This window comes from Arachis ipaensis, chromosome B02 (assembly GCF_000816755.2).
Source record: "Arachis ipaensis cultivar K30076 chromosome B02, Araip1.1, whole genome shotgun sequence".
NCBI classification, from domain to species: Eukaryota; Viridiplantae; Streptophyta; class Magnoliopsida; order Fabales; family Fabaceae; genus Arachis; species Arachis ipaensis.
Window position 1 is genome coordinate 3,032,868 of NC_029786.2, and position 17,899 is coordinate 3,050,766.

The 17,899-nt window shown below is 34.7% G+C and overlaps 1 pseudogene; it reads left to right on the plus strand.

The window, feature by feature from the left end:
• LOC107626618 lies at positions 12,344–17,453 on the plus strand (annotated as a pseudogene).

A 17,899-nucleotide genomic window follows, 5' to 3' on the forward strand; every position in this document is an offset into this window, starting at 1 on the left:
TCTCCTCTATGACATTTAGCCATAAAAATCTCATTTTGGGCTTTCTAGAATAAATTATCATTTATGGGTTAATTAGCCGTTAATTAACCGGGTCTTACAAATCCCATCCAAAATGCACATATATTTAACTTAATTCATGCTTCCATTACTCTTTTGCCACTCTGTGCTTATATTGATCCTATCTTATTTGCCTACCTATTTTCCTGCTTTACTTCTTCCATTATATCCTGAAATTTCTACTTTTCAGGATGTCTGACCCTAAAGGCAAAGGAAAAGCTAAGGTCACTACCGGCAAAAGAAAGAGATGCAAATCCTCTATGACCATCCTCGATACTTTGCATGATGATTCCTGGCTGGAGAAGAATTTTACTCCACAGAAAAAGGCTGATCAGTTGGTACCTGCCACTGATCCAGAAAAATTTGTAAACAAATACTGTGAGATCAAGTATCCAGCTTTTGCCACTTCCAGGAACCTTTACCTGGAAAGAACTCTCAAAATTCCGGCAGAACTACAGCAGTACACTTCTGAACAGATTAAACAGAGAGGCTGGTTCTTCTTGGAAAGAAACTTGACAGAGGTCAATGCTTCCTGGGTCAGAGAATTGTACTGTAACTATTTCAAGACTTCCCTAGATGCAGTGCACCTCAGAGGGAAGCAGATCTTGATTACCGAGGAAGCCATTGAAGACATCCTCCAGCTTCCGCCTAAGGAAAATCAGCTTGACGGTTACCAAAGGGCTGAAGAGGATATGAGATTTATGAGATTTGAATGGGACGCAGTCAAGCAGAGAGTGACCCTTGATCCTACTGCCCCATGGGTCATGGGAAAGAATACACTGGCACCCAAGGGAATCAAGCTGTAGTATTTGAATGATGAGGCTCAGCTTTGCCAACAAATTCTGAGTAATTACATTATGCCGAGCACTCATGAGACAGAAGTGCCCGCTGCTATGATCACCCTCCTCTGGTGTGTGATGGAAGGTAAGGACCTATATCTTCCCCGTTTCATCCGGTATTATATGGCCAGGGTCCATGTCAGATGCACTATCCCTTTCTCTTATCTGATCACCCAGCTTGGCCGCCGAGCTGACGTACCTTGGGAGCTCGCTGATGAGGAGCCCCCTGCTGCAGAGTGCCAGAAGATTATCCCTCACAGCAGGAAGTTCCAGGCCTTGGGTTACAGGCCGCCTTTCCTCACTGATTCTGCTGAGGCAGCCCCTTCATCAGCTGCCCCTTCCGCCTCTGTTGCCCCTTCAGCATCCACTACCCCAGCCCCATCCACTGCACCTCCACCTGCTCTTGAGCCCATTTATCACCTGGTGCACCGCCTCTTTGACCGCATGGATCAGATGGACCGCCGCCACAGGTGTGAGCATTTAAAGTTGATGATCTGGTCCGGAAACACTGACATTCCCTCCGAGCCCGACACACCATCAGAGACTTCTGAGGAGGAGGCGAGTGATCATGAGGAGGATGCATACACCCAGGCTGAGCAGGGTGGACCTGAGCAGACTGCACCACACCATGAGGAGCCCCACCAGATACAGACCGCAGATCCAGAGATTCCTCTACAGACAGAGCATCCGCTTCAGCAGACAGCTCCTCCTACACTCACGGAGACTGTAGACCGTTCGCCTACCACCGAGACACCGGCAGCCCATCCTTCCGGAGATGACACTTCTTCCCACCCAGCTTGAGTGAGCATCGAAGACAATGCTATCTTTTAAGTGTGGGGAGGTCACCATCTCTGGCATATTTTTTGGTGAACTACTATAGACTCTTCTATCTTATTTTGTTCATTTTCTGTATTTTATTTTATCTTTTAGTACTTGCGCATTTTTCTTTTGTTTTTGCTGTATTTTTGCATCTTGCACTTTGGGCTGTATATATCTTAGATATTTTAGCTTAATTTGCACTTTTAGATTATTAGTTATAGAATAAGTGGATTAGTTAGTATAGTTTACCCTTTTAGCATATAATAGTTTGGATTAATTAAAAATAAAAGGAGTAAACTAGAGACTTTAGTTTAACAGAATCAAAACATCCACGCACTTTATATATATAGCATTACATGTTAGTTAGTTGTCAACATTTTTCAAGGAAAAATACTAAGATTTTAAAGGCCGCCTTAAGATTCACATTGAGTTGAATGGAAACTCTTAATTCCTACTTGCATGACATATATAACTGATATATGCTTTTTGAGCTTGAGAACACACAACCTGTGAGTTTTGAGCTTAAATGTATGGTTACATCCAAACCATAAATTTCATTCTTGTGTGTTTCGTACTTCTTTTCTATGCTTGCAATCTTTATTTTGTTTTAATCTATATGTCCAAAATAGAATATAGATACATACCAAGAGATGATTGAGGCCATTATTTATTTTTGCTCACTTATCCCAAATAGCCTACCCTTTCAATCACCCTTGTTAGCCCCCTTGAGCTTTTTGACCCCCTCTTCTGTTTTATAACCACATTACTAGCCTTAAGCAGAAAAACAAAATAAAAATCCCAAGTTGAATCCTTGGTTAGCTTAAGATAGATATTGTGTATAACTTAAGTATGGGAAATTTGTGGGAACATGGGATGATAAGAAAAAAGGGAAATTAAATTGAATAAGTTATCTCAAAAATTTGGGAAGCATGCTCATGTGAAATTAAAATAAATTAAATCACCATGTGCATTGAATGAAAAAAAAAAATTAGTAATTAAATAAGGGGATACAAAAAAAAAATTATTACCCCAATGAAAAATAAAAAGAACCAATGCACATGGGACAAAATTCAAAATTAAATTTGGTGCTTGAGCATGTAATACAAAAGTGGAAAAATTTGGGTAAGTAGGTAAGAGAACTTTGAAATTATATAAAGTATGTATGTTAAGTGAGATCTTAGACTAATCAAGGATTCACTTTGTTAGCTCACTTAGCCTTATATATACATCCTTACCCTTACCTTAGCCCCATTACAACCTGGAAAAAGACCTCATGATTTTTGTATGTATATATTCAATATTTGTTGATTGGTTAGATGAAGAACAAAGTTTTAGAAAGCATGACTATAAAAGAAGAGAGTGATTAACCCCAAACACTGAGTGATTAGAGAGTAAACACAAAAATCTAGTGAGGGTTCAATAGCTCATTCTCATATATCCATGTTTAATTATTATTTGTCTTGTAAGTTTGTGAACTATCTTAACTCAACTCAATGGTGACTGTACTTTAATGTGATTTGGCTTTAATTGTACATATAAGATTCCTTGAGGATATGAATCAATTTAACTACATGTAAGCTTTATATATAAGTGAATAATAACTAGAATTGCATGACTCATTTAGGTAGTTTGCATTTAGAGTAGATTGCATTGCATAAGATTCCACCACTCTACCTCCATTCTCTTTTCTTGGATTTAGCATGAGGACATGCTAATGATTAAGTGTGTAGAGGTTGATAAACCACTATTTTGTGATTTATCTTGTGCTCAATTGAGTGATTTTATCAATTCTTCACCCATTTATTCATATGAATTTGCATGCTTGTACAATTCCTTCCCTATGATATGATAAATGTGAAAACATGTTTTCTATGCTTTAGAATTATTAAATTTAATTATCCTTTATTACCATTCGATGCCGTGATCTGTGTGTTAAGTACTTGCAGGCTTTATAGGGTAGGAATGGCTTAGAGGATGAAAAGGAAACATACAGAAATGGAAGGAACGCACAAAACGGAGTTTTTGAAGAAGTTGCAGCGACGCAAACGCGTGGACGATGCGAACGCGCGCCCTGCGCAAAAAGGCATCGACGCGAACGTGTGGACGACGCGAACGCGTGCCTCGCGCGAAACACAACTGACGTGAACGCGTGACTTACGCGGACACGTGGAAGAGCGAAACTCTAGATGACGCGGACGCGTGACCCACCCGGGCGCGTGACGTACGCGATCTGCAGAATTTACAGAAGTTACCTCAGCGATTTCTGGACCTCTTTCGGCTCAAATCCAAGCCCAGAAAACACAGATTGGAGACTATAAAGTGGCAGAATCCATTCATTCACACATACAGAATATACAACATTAATAATAAATAATTTTAGGATTAGATGTAGTTTTTAGAGAGAAAGGTTCTCTCCTCTCTCTTAGATCTTAGGATTAGGATTCCTCTTAAAGGATTTAGGATTTATTTCTTCGTCATATCAGGTTCAATGTTTCCTTACTTTAATTCCTTTTATGCTTTTATTTACTCTAATGCTTTTATGTGTATTTGATTTATGTTGCCAATTTGGCTTATGAACTTTTTCATGTTAGGATTTTCTTAATTAATATAATTTGAGGTATTTCAGACTTCTTACTTCTTTTATTAATTATTCTCAATTGATGTTTTAATTTATATTTTCTCTTCTTGGCTTTGGTTGAGTAATTGGTAATGCTTGAGTTGTTAAAATAAAGCAGTGGTTGAAATTGGCAATTGCTAATTGATTTAGATCGCTCTAAAAGTTGAATAGGACTTGAGGATCAATTTAATTAGTCCACTTGACTTTCCTTTATTTAATGAGGGATAACTAAGCGGGATTAAAACCCAATTTCAACACACCTGATAAGGATAACTAGGATAGAAATTCCAGCTCTCATACCTTGCCAAGAGATTTTCCTTAATTATTAATTTATTTTTCTTGCCATTTAAATTACTTGTTCTCTATTTCGAAAACCCAAAAATATGTCTGTTTTCCATAACCAATAATAAGAACACCTCCCTGCAATTCCTTGAGAAGACGACCCGAGGTTTGAATACTTCGGTTTATAAATTTAATTGGGTTTGTTACTTGTGACAACCAAAACTTTTGTAATAAAGGGATTCTTGCAGGTCTAGAAGCTGTACTTACAACGAGGATTTATTTTGTGAAATTTTTAGACCGCGCGAGAGTCTCGTTCTTCACCAACCCACCGGGATCTGTTGCCTCTGTTACCGGCGATGAAGAGCGTAGGGAAGGGAGAGATCGAGACCAGGTGTGAGATAGAGACCGTGAGAAGCAAGAAGATGACCACCACCACCACCCGAGGGACCAGATGCGGTTCCATTTGCTTTTGCCGCCAGCGAAGCGAGTGCAGGGGCATGGGACCGTGACGACGATCAAGGTGAGTGGACGAGGTGAGAGACTGAGAGAGCGACGAGGTGAGGCCATGAGAGACTGAGAGTGACGACTGTCGAGGTGATGGGAGAGACGAGAGAGGGACTATTGAGTACTGAGTTCTGACTGCCGAGCTAGAGACGGAGAGAGCACAGAGATTCAAGAGTCTTAGATTTGGCATTTGGGCATAGAGTTTCATCGAAAGGGGAAAGGGAGGAGGGGGTTATGAAACGACGCCGTTTCAGGTATTAAGAAGAAAAAAAAATAAAAACGACATGGACTAGGTTAAATTAATCAGTTGGGTCATCGGGTTTCACGATAACCCGTCGGGTCGAACCAGGTCTGTTGCACAATCGGTTCAATGATTGGCTCGATCTAGTCAGGTGATCGGGTTTTCGATCGAATCGGCCGAGTAGAGTCGGGTTTGATAACTATGTCTACAATAGACTATAAATAAAGACACAAATATCCTACATAATATAATTTGCAACATTCATATAGAGGACTCCAACATTCATTAAAAGTTTTCACCTATCGTCATTTTAATCTACATTATTATTTAATAGACAAAAAATTACAGCAGATGGATAGCTTTTTGTCATCTCCCAAAGCAATCACTCAATATTTTCTCACAACATTCTTTATTATTTTTTCTCCATCTTTTGTTATATGTCCATTCCCTTTATAGCATTTAGTAACATATATAGAGATATCTTTTAGTCATCACAATATATTTTTAGATGTCCTTTATATCAATGTATATCTCAACTTTCTTTCTTCGTTCTTTCTTTCTCTTTTTATTTCTTTCTCTTTTTTTGCTTAACTCATTTTCTTCCTTGACATCTTTTGATTGTAAACTATTAATTTTTTTTTAATCCAAAATGGGATGAAAATGATCCCAGAGATTGTGTTTCTTCAACTTCTCAACTTTTTCAATGAATAATAATATTCTATGTGATCTGATATATTTCTATTAATAAATTAACATAGACAATAATAAAAAACAGGAATATGGTTGGTTTAACAAGCAGTCATCAATTAATGCAGTTCTTTGTACTTTGCAGCTCGAAAACTCTCGTGAGAAAATTAAAGACAAGCTTAACAATTTGAATGGACAAAGAATCGCACAACAACGAAGTGGGGACCGAACCTAAAAAGTTATTTGTTGAAAGGGACAGAACCTGAAGTCTCGGCATCGTCCCTATTTGTTGAGGGGAATAACCCTCCGATGGAATTCTTCTCGGCGTTGACGTGAACGTGGTTGATGGTGACCGGAATCCAAGGGTTTTCTAGGGTTATCTAGGGTTTTCTAGGGTTTTCCTAGGGTTATCTAGGGTTTGCTAGGTTTTTTCTAGGGTTTTCTAGGGTTTTTAGGATTTTTTGGGTTTCTAGGGTTTTTATAGTTTTTAGGATTTTTAGGATTTTTCTAGGGTTTCATAGATTTTTCTAGGATTTTTTAGGATTTTTCTATTATTTTCTAGTATTTTTTAGTGTTTTTCTTGGATTTTCTAGGGATTTTCTAAAGTTTTCTAGGGTTATCTAAGGTTTTCTAGGGTTTTTAGGGTTTTCTGGATTTTTCAGGATTTTTTAGAATTTTCTAGAATTTTTTTAGAGTTTTCTATGGTTTTCTAGGGTTATCTAAGATTTTCTAGGGTTTTTTAAAGTTTTCTAGGATTTTCTAGGTTTTTCTAGGGTTATCTAGAATTTTCTAGAGGTTTTAGGGTTTTCTAAGATTTTTTAGGATTTTTTATGGTTTTTTAGGGTATATTAGGGTTTTCTAGAGTTTTTTAGGGTTTTCTAGGGTTTAATAGGTTTTTCTAAGGTTTTCAAGGATTTTCTAGGGTTTTCTAGGGTTATCTAGGGTTTTCTAGGATTTTCTAAGATTTTTTTAGGATTTTCTAAGGCTTTTTTAGGATTTTCTAAGGTTTTTCTAGGGATTTTTTAGGATTTTCTAGGTTTTTTCTAGGATTTTCTAAGATTATCTAGGATTTTTAGGGTTTTCTAGGAGTTTTTTTCCAGGATTTTTTAGGATTTTTTTGAGTTTTCTAGGGTTTTCTAGGATTTTTTAGTGTTTTCTAGGGTTTTCTAATATTTTTTAGGCTTTTTTAGGATTATCTATGGTTTTTCTACGGATTTTTAGGTTTTTCTAATATTTTCTAGGGTTTTCTAGGATTTTTTAGGATACTCTAGGATTTTCTAGGTTTTTCTTGGATTTTCTAGGGTTATCTAGGGTTTTCTAGGATTTTTCTAGGCTTTTCTAGGTTTATCAAAGATTTTTTAGGGTTTTCTAGGATTTTTTTAGGGTTTTCTAAGATTTTTCTAGAGTTTTCTAGGATTTTCTAGGGTTATTTAGGGTTTTCTAGAGTTTTCTAAGATTTTCTAGGGATTTCTAGGTTTTTTTTAGGGTTTTCAAGGTTTTTCTAGGGTTTTCTAGGGTTTTTAAGATTTTCTGGGATTTTCTAGTTTTTTCTAGGATTTTTTAGGATTTTTCTAATCTTTTTCAGGATTTTTTTAGGGTTTTCTAAGATTTTTCTAGGTTTTTTTAGGGTTTTCTAGGTCTTTTAGGGTTTATTCGGATTTCCTAGGATTTTTCTAAGATTTTTAGGGTTTTCTAGGATTTTTAGGATTTTCTAGGTTATCTAAGGTTTTCTAGGGTTATTTAGGATTTTCCAGGTTTTTCTAGGGTTTTCTAGGGTTATCTATGATTTTTTAGAGTTTTTTAGGATTTTCTAGGGTTTTTAGGATTTTCTAGGGTCATCTAGGGTTTTCTATGATTTTCTAGGGTTATCTAGGGTTTTTTAGGGTTTTTTAGGATTTTCTAGGGTTTTCTAGGTTTTTTCTAGGGTTTTCTAGGGGTTTTAGGGTTTTCTAGGAATTTCTATCATTTTTAGGATTTTTCTATTTTTTCTAGGGTTTTCTAGGATTTTTCTAATATTTTCTAGCATTTTTAAGGGTTTTTCTAAAGTTATCTAGGGTTTTCTATGGTTTTTTAGGATTTTCTAGGGTTTTTAGGAATTTTTAGGGGCTTTTAGGGTTTTCTAGGGTTTTTAGGGTTTTCTTAGGTTTTTCTAGGGTTATCTAAGGTTTTCTAGGATTGTTTAGGGTTTTCTAGGATTTTTTAGGATTTATTAGTTTTTTCTAGAGTTTTCTAGGGTTATCTAAGATTTTCTAGGAGTTTTAGCATTTTCTAGGGTTTTTTAGGGTTTTATAGGTTTTTCTAGGGTTTTCTAGGGCTTTTCTTGGGTTTTCTAGGGTTAGCTACGATTTTCTAGGATTTTCTAGAGTTTTTTAGGGTTTTAGGGTTTTCTTAGGGTTTTTAGTGTTTTTTAGGATTGTCTAGAGTTTCCTAGGGTTTCCTAGGGTTTTTCTAGGATTTTCTAGGATCTTCTAGCGTTTTCTAGGATCTTCTAGAGTTTTTTAGGGTTTTTCTAGAGTTTTCTAGTGTTATCTAGGGTTTTCTAGGATTTTTTAGGGTTTTTATTAGATTTTCTAGGGTTATCTAGGATTTTCTGGGGTGTTTTAGAGTTTTCTGGTATTTTCTCGGGTTTGTTTGGGTACTTAGGTTTCTTTAGGGTTTTCTAGTGTTTTTAGGATTTTCTAAGATTTTTAGGATTTTCTAGGGTTTTTAGTATTTTCTATGGCTTTTTAGGGTTTTCTAGTGTTCTTTAGTGTATTTTAGGATTTTCTATGGTTTTTCTAGAGTTTTTTAGTGTTATCTAGAATTTTCAAGGATTTTCTTGGGTTATCTAGGATTTTTTAGGGTTTTTCTAGGATTTTCTAAGGTTTTCAAGATTTTTCTGGGGTTTTCCATAGTTTTCTAGGATTTTTTAGGAGTTTTTTTTATGGTTATTAGGATTTTTTTTAGAGTTTTTCGAGGGTTTTCTAGATTTTTCTAGGATTTTCTAGGGTTTTTCTATTCTTGTCTAGGGTTTTTCTAGAGTTTTCTAGGGTTTGCTAGGATTTTCTAAAGTTTTCTAGGGTTATCTAGAGTTTTCTAGGGTTTTGTAGGATTTTTCTAGGATTTTTTTAGGGTTTTCTAGGATTTTCTAGGATTTTTCTAGAGTTTTCTAGGATTATCTAGGGTTTTCTAGGGTTTTTAGGATTTTTCTTGGATTTTCTAGGGTTTTCTAAAGTTTTCTAGGGTTTGTTAGGGTATTTAGAATTTTTTAGGGTTTTTTAGAGTTTTCTACGATTTTTAGAATTTTCTATGGGTTTTTAGGATTTTCTTAGGGTTTTCTAGGGTTTTCTTGGTTTATCTAGGTTTTTTGGAGTTTCCTAAAGTTTTCTAGGGTTTTCTAGGATTTTAGGATTTTCTAGGATTTTTTTATGGTTTTTAGAATTTTTTTAGGGGTTTTCTAGGATTTTCAAGATATTTCTAGGGTTTTTCTATTGTTTTCTAGGGTTTTTCTAGGGTTTTCTAGTATTTTTCTAAAGTTTTCTAGGGTTATGTAGGGTTTTCTAGGATTTTTCATGATTTTTTAGAATTTTTTAGGGTTTTCTAGAATTTTTTTAGGATTTTTTAGGATTTTCTAAGGTATTTCTAGAGTTTTGCACTAAGTGAGAGGTCCTTGGTTTAATACCCACCTATAACATATTTTTATAAAATATACATATATAGGATGTAAGTTAGTCACACTCAATCTCTCCTCCTTTAATTTGTCATATTTTGACATAGTTTATTATTAAAATATTTAAACTATTTTAAATTATTCCAATTTAGTCTCTTATATTTTATTGTTTAAATTTTAAATATTTGATTTTTAATCATAATTTTAGTTTTATCTTTAAATATAAAGAAATATTGTTAAACTAATAAACTATTAACAAAAATAAAACATCTAAAAATTTCAAATTAACACATGAATGACAAACCCCCTAAAAAATACCCCAACAACTAGACATCCCATTTTCTCTTTATTTATCCAACAATATCCACTACTTTCAAATCCCCAATCTTCTTCTTCCACAGTCCTTGAGTCTCTCGCTCTGTCATAAACCAGAACGGCAGCCACTTCTTTCTCCAACATCCCTCCAATTTCTTCATTGTACACCGTTATTGTTACTGTTGACGCTGCAACCTTTGAGCTCGATGCCGATCTGCTCTCCTCTCCTCTCTCCGATGCTGTTGTGCTCTCTACTCTGTACTCTTTCTCCAACTTTTTGCTTTTTCTACGCGCACCGCCGCTGTTTTATCCATTAGCAGCCTCCGCCGCTGCCTGCAAACTGTGCTGCCAGCACTACAACGAACGTCTCCTTCCTTCAAAAAATTAGGTATGTGTTCTCTTTCTTCACCTTCTATTTGTTGTCATTTCTCATTTTGGAACCTAAATTTATGTCTCTTGTTTTATTTTATCTAAATATTTTTTTCTCTTCCTCTGTGAATTGAATTTATTTATTTTTAAACTATTGTATTTTGTATGATTGTTTTGTGTCATTTTCTAGAATGATAGAACTTTGGCACTAGAATTTGCTTAATGGAATGGACATTAATGGCGTGTTTCTTCTTCTACTTTTCTGTGCATTTCTTGATTTTTGATTAATTGATTATTGAATATTGATGACTTGATCAGTTAAGAATATGGATTAGTTCAATTTTTAAATTTCTTTATTCATCTATCTTTTTTATTAGATTAGTTTTGGGTTGCCTCGTTATGAGATGAAAATACAGTGCGATTAAACTTTATTCAATTCAGTGAGAGCTTTTTAATATTTGTGATGTGTTCTTCCCAAATAGAGGCTTAATTTGCTTGTGTATGATTAAACCTTGCTGCTTTATAAAAGAATGAACTAGTTAACATTCTGGGGCCTTAATTTGCTTGTCATTTGAATCTAATTAAAGACAAATGGAAGAATGAAGACCTTAGTTTGCTTCAGTTTTGCTTACTATTTAGGTTCACTAATCCATCTTCATTAAATACAATGTAATAAGTGTCTTGCATATGATTATTTACAATTCTCAATTTGTCTTTTATTCATGTAATGAGACTCTTTTATGGCTATGCAATTGATGACTGCTTGTTAAACCAACCATATTCCTGTCTTTTATTATTGTCTATGTGAATTTGTTAATAGAAATATATCAGATCACATAGAATATTATTATTCATTGAAAAAGTTGAGAAGTTGAAGAAACACAGTCTCTGGGATCACTTTCATCCCATTTTGGATTAAAAAAAATTAATAGTTTACAATCAAAAGATGTCAAGGAAGAAAATGAGTTAAGCAAAAAAAGAGAAATAAATAAAAAGAGAAAGAAAGAAGAAAGAAAGAAAGTTGAGATATACATTGATATAAAGGACATCTAAAAATATATTGTGATGACTAAAAGATATCTCTATATATGTATCATGTTACTAAATGCTACAAAGGGAATGGACATATAACAAAAGATGGAGAAAAAATAATAAAGAATGTTGTGACTTGTGAGAAAATATTGAGTGATTGCTTTGGAAGATGACAAAAAGCTATCCGTCTGCTGTAATTTTTTGTCTATTAAATAATAATGTAGATTAAAATGACGATAGGTGAAAACTTTTAATGAATGTTGGAGACCTGTATATGAATGTTGCAAATTATATTATGTAGGATCTAATTTTTTAAAGAAGTACACAAATATGTAATTATTAAATTTATTTTATTGAGTATATATTCAAATAGGTCCAACAAATTTCGTATAAGATGATTTAGTCTTCGAAATTTTTTTATTATAATCAAAGTCCCCAAACTTTACATAAACGAGACATTTTAGATATCTAGTTAGTCAAAGTCGTTGACTACTAACAGTAAAAATAGATGTGGTCATTGAGTTGCTGACGTGGCCATAACGTTGCCACGTGTCGCCAGTCGGACTAATAGGTCTCCCAAATTAAAAGACAAAAGCGATGTTTTTTTTTTTTTTGGATAAAATGCTGCTTTTCTACTTAAATTCTGAAATGAATGACAAAACACAAGAGTTCTTATGTGAATGTCAATGCAAAAAATTTTGATATAAATCTAAATGCGACTGAATATGAATGTTGCTGTTTTAATTTAAGTAAAAATGCAGTGTTTTGTCCAAAAAATTAAATTTAAAAAACCTATTAATCTGATTGGCGATACGTAACAACATTATAGTCAGCAATTTAACGGTCAAGTAGTCTTTGGCTGTTAGTAATTAACGGGAGCCTAATTGTTTCATAAAGTTCGAAAACTTTGATTGTAAAAAAATTCCATTAGACCAAAACGTCGGATATGAAATTTTCTGGATCCTATTTGGCCGTATATACTCTATTTTATTTATTAAAAAAAAATCCTAAGAACATTTTTCCCTATTTCGAACCACAGTCCTCTGCACCTTCTTCTCCTCCTCCATGCCCCCGGCATCTCCATCGCCGTCTCCGTCTCCGGCGTCGTCCCTCCTTGCCGGTGCATTCCACCTGCGGCACTTCTCGTCGGGCAACGCTGCTCGAGCGAGGGCGGCGGCGGCGGACAAGGAGCCATGGTGGAAGGAGTCCATGGAGCGGTTACGCAGCATCGGGATCTCTGCTCACATCGACTCCGGCAAGACAACTTTGACGGAGCGAGTGCTTTTCTACACTGGTCGTATCCACGAGATCCACGAGGTTCGGGGCAGAGACGGCGTCGGCGCCAAGATGGATTCCATGGACTTGGAGAGGGAGAAAGGTATCACTATCCAGTCTGCTGCTACTTACTGCTCTTGGAAAGACTATAAGGTAATATCTCTTTCTCTGCTATTGATAAACTGTTCCCCTTCTCCAAATGGATTTGTTGTTTTGCTATTCCTCAAATGATAAAACAATATAAAAGTAGTTATTTACTCCAATTTTAGTCTAATTTTTCAAAAAGTAATTATTTTTTTACGTTTTCTGTAAAGAAAATGTGTATTGAAGTACCTGTCAATCTACTATTGACTATGATGAATCAGTCAGTTTCATTTCAGTGTTGAAGTTATGATTGGAGTTGAGATTCAGTTGGATGAATTTTATGTGATTATGAGTTGACTGAGCTCAGACTGAATTTAAGTATTAAATCAATTTTGAAGAGCTAATGAGCTTTTAATGTATAGTGAGATTTGAGTGCTGTTGTTACTGCAATCCCTAACATACTAATTATTGTTATGGATTAGTTATTAGTTATGATGGAGAATGGAGAAAAGGTTGAAAAGGTTTCTATGTGTAATCATTCTTAAGTGGAATTGAGAAAATAAAAAAGTTAGTCTGCCAAGCAAAAGTAAATTGTCTCGATGACAGTCAGAAATGTTGAAACATTGGAATATTGGAATAAGAATTCTATATTATACTTGCAGTACTGATGACTTCCTTCTTTCATCTCTTTGGCTTGCTAATTATTTATACTTTCTAATTTTTGGGTAAAAATATAATTGTATTTGTATTTCTTTTGGGAAATTTGTCATTGCAGATTAACATAATTGACACACCTGGTCACGTTGATTTCACCATTGAAGTTGAGAGGGCTTTGCGTGTCCTTGATGGTGCTATTCTTGTACTTTGTAGTGTTGGTGGTGTGCAAAGTCAGTCCATCACGGTAGATTGACAAATGAGAAGATACGAGGTTCCAAGACTTGCATTTATTAACAAGCTTGATCGAATGGGAGCAGATCCATGGAAAGTTTTAAATCAGGTTCATTGGAGATTAATGAAGACCGTATAGATGATATGTTTTATAGTTTTATTGCCATTCATACGATTTTATGGAAGAGAATTTCGCAGATTCGGTTCCTCAATCCCTTGGTTGCCGATCTTTGAGAAATCAAGGAATTTGAAAAAGTTGAACCTCTTCTAAAGCTGATTTTTCATGATAAAACCTTCTGTAACCTGTTTACTAAAAATCTTCTATGACTTCACCTTAATAGCATCACATTAATTATGGATATGCATCGAATTTGGTTTACCTCTGACAATTATTTTGTTGGGATGTCTTATTGTTGATTACATAGAAGTCTTGAGCATTCTAGATGTGTATCAGAAATAGTAAAGGCATAGGTGTGTCAATGGGAAGTGGTCTTGTTATTTTATGATTATCAGTGAAAAAAATTGCTTATATTGTAATATGTATGGTTTCTGCTAATAAAAGTTGTAAGCATGGTTCTTTGGTTCTTCGTTGATGCTTAGTTCTTGCATTTTTCACTCACTTCGGCCTATGGTTTTTCACCAATAGATTATCATGAAGTCAATGTACTGCATTCTCCTTTAGCTTTATATGTAGTTTAGAATATTTAATTATTTTATTAAATATTGAGTTTTATTATTGTGATGTCATTTTTCTTTGAGCAGGAAGCAATTCGTAGGGCCACCATAGCACGGAAGTTTGTACCAGTGTTCATGGGTAGTGTTTTTAAAAATAAGGCAACCATTGAATTACCTTTAGTTATTATGTGTATTCTATGCTATATAGTCATTGCTTTCTGTATTCCTCCTCTTTACATTATTAATACGTTGTATCCTTATTTTCCATATGTACACAATGCACCTAATTTGGATATTTGTTTTTTTTTTCCTTTTCTTTTTTTGAGAACTTAAATCCTCTTGGCATAGTTGCCTCGACATTCTGTAATACACAACTGCTATAATGGTTGAGAATATTTGGTTTGAAGAATCATACAAGAAAATATATGGAAAATAGAGTAAAACCTAGAAAAAGGGGAAAAACATCAATTAAGAACTTGGTTAGTTACTCGAATAATTAAATTTTCATGGAATTTTTTAAAATGTAATTACTAGTTAAACATAATCTTTAAAAAAGTTAAAAATTCTCATGTGGACATTTTCTTGCATCTATAGTAGCATTTGTAAGACTCCAGGCAGAAAAAGTAAATACAAAATGAAAAATAACATAACTTAGATTTAACCGGGATGATAACTATTGCAAAGGTTTTCAAAATATAAATCACAACTTAGTCAAGGGAAGGTTAAATTATTTTGATAGAAAAAGAAATTTTATTAGGAGAGAGAAGAATGTACACAAGAGGATGGAATATCCTCACATGGATACAAAATGGTATCACCCAACAAACAGGACCATGTACTAAAGCATGCCAATCCCTTTGAATGTTAGCTAGAGGAAGTGAGGAACACCCTTAGACAGACCATGTACTAAGCACTAAAGCGAGGCCGAAAAGGTAATCGTATCTCAATAAAGTGAGTAGTCGAAAAGGAGCTGTTAAAAGGCATGGACTTCCTTTACAAGTTTCAACCGAATGCGCCAAAACACTGAAAAGTTACCAGTTGTATTTGCTTCTTGGTATGATCCAAAACTCTGAATGTGGTAATTAGAAACTGATGCAAATCCATCGGGAAAAACCCAAGGATTTTACATGATACCAAAAGGCCTCAAGAGTTCTTGCTGTGGCAATGAGAGGCCAGCAAATGATTTTGCAAGCCGATTTTGCATTTGTGCTCTTGTTTCTTTTTTTATTGAATAATTTATCTATGCACTTTCAGGTTGAGTTGACTGGAAGTCTTGATGGGCCACTTGTAGCGTTGGCATTTAAGTTGGAGGAAGGGCGGTTTGGCCAGTTGTGTATTGCATTTCAAAATTAGAATGAAGTTTTGGCTAAATGTTTTTCTTAATGGATGCAGGTTCCTCGCTTAGTTAGGATGCATTCTGATGAGATGGAGGTTAGGTTTTGGATTTACAGTATTACTGGCGGATTTTCATGTTATTGGTATTTTTTTCTCATTATTTTTTTATGGTAAAGAGGAACTCGTATCCCCTTGTCCTACCCAGTTTGTTTCGTTTTCTCTTCATATTAAAAAAAGTCTTCTTTTATCAAGAAAAAACAAAAAAGAAAAGAAAAGAAAAGAAAAAGAAACTTTTGTTGGGTAGGTTATAGGCTATTGTTTTTGCTATAGAGTAACTTGGTAGGGGTACCTTTCCCTGCTTGATTTGTTACGAAGACTGTTTAATATATTTCAATAATTAAATATATTTAATATTCAATTAGGATTTTATCCAAATTGCAGGACATTCAAGAGGCTCATGCAGGGCAAATATTGATTTCTGGAATCCTATATTGTACCTTTATTTATTCAAGATTTAATTAAGGGTCTTGTTAACAAGTGTTAAGGCGCTTACTAAGAATACTATAAGAACAAGTAAATGTTAATTTTTTTTTAATTTTTCTGTGCACTTAATGCAAACCAAAACTTTTCTATTTTCTCTCTTAACCAATGCCCATAGGAAACTCTCAAGTTAAATCTTTTAAATTAATTTGTAAGGCTCTAATTGTATAGTTTAATCAATTTTTTAGGCTTAATTACTGTCAATCCTTCTCAACAGCTGTTAAACATTCTGAATTTCTGATAATTGAGTCTTTTGTTGTTAGCAGTCTCTGCCTATTGATGTAGAGAATGAATTGCACTCAATTTTGAACTTAATCTTGTAGTAATATGTTGCCTAAGTTAGTTTTATATTGGCCTTAATACATGATTACTTGTCTAACTTTTTTCCATCCATTGGTTATTAGGAGAGACTTTTACCGATGGATCAGTTAAATACACAATGACTTCCATGAATGTTCCTGAACCTGTAATGTCATTAGCTGTACAGCCAGTTTCAAAAGATTCTGGAGGGCAGGTAAGTAGTTTCTTTATGTAACACACTGACCACCCTGTCCCAGCTTATCATGTATTTGATTTTCTTGGTATATCACTTGTAGTTTTCAAAAGCTTTGAATCGCTTCTAGAAAGAGGATCCTACATTCCATGTTGGTTTAGACCCAGAGAGTGGGCAGGTAATGTTCTATTCTATTTATCTAGATCATGAAAGTGGCAAATTTGTTGTACTTGCAATGACATAGTTTACCTTTGTTGTTAGACTATCATATCTGGAATGGGAGAACTACATTTAGATATTTATGTTGAACGTAGTCGGAGAGAGTATAAGGTACCTATTCCTTTCCCATGCATTAATGTTGTTAATCCTTGCTGATACTGGTTTTATATTTCCTGCTTCTGGAGTTTCATTATTATGTTCCTACTTGTTAAGGTTGATGCAACTGTTGGAAAGCCCCATGTAAACTTCAGAGAAACTGTTACACAACGTGCTGATTTTGATTATTTACACTAGAAGCAATCTGGAGGGCAAGGTCAATATGGACGGGTAATCGGGTATGTATCGGTAATTTTTATATTAGTTACCATACATAAGATTTTTTTTTTATTAAAATCAGATTAGACATGTGGATTGCCCGAGAGTGGCACTTTGCACTATGATCGTCATATGCTCTAATTATTATTATTATTTGTATCCCACTAATTTACATCTCACATTTACAATATCAATAATCAAGATTTGGATTTGTTTCTCATTAAAGTGTTAGATATAAAATCGTGTCGCTGACCAACAATTTAAGTTCATGGGAAAGATGGTTCATATCATGGTATATTACTGTACCAGAACCTATTCTATGGTTGTTTTTGGGTCACCCCAAAATGTCTAGTCAACCAAATAGCAAGTCTTTGTCCAGTCTTGAGCATGAGAAGGTATATTATAGTTCCACATGTCCTAAGGATAAGGTGTGGTAGAAGCCTTTACAAGTCTAGGGCAACCCTCTCCCTTGAGCTATTTTTTAAAGTTTAATTAGAGTGACTGAGTTTCAATAATGGTGTAAGAGCTTCTATGACTAGACAGAGGGTTCAATCCTTGTTGTCTCTCAATTATTCTTAATAAAAGCTGCATCCCAAGATAGGATGGACCTGTGCATTGTCCATTCTTCAAACTCAAAAAGAATAAGCGACATTCGTGTGAAGAG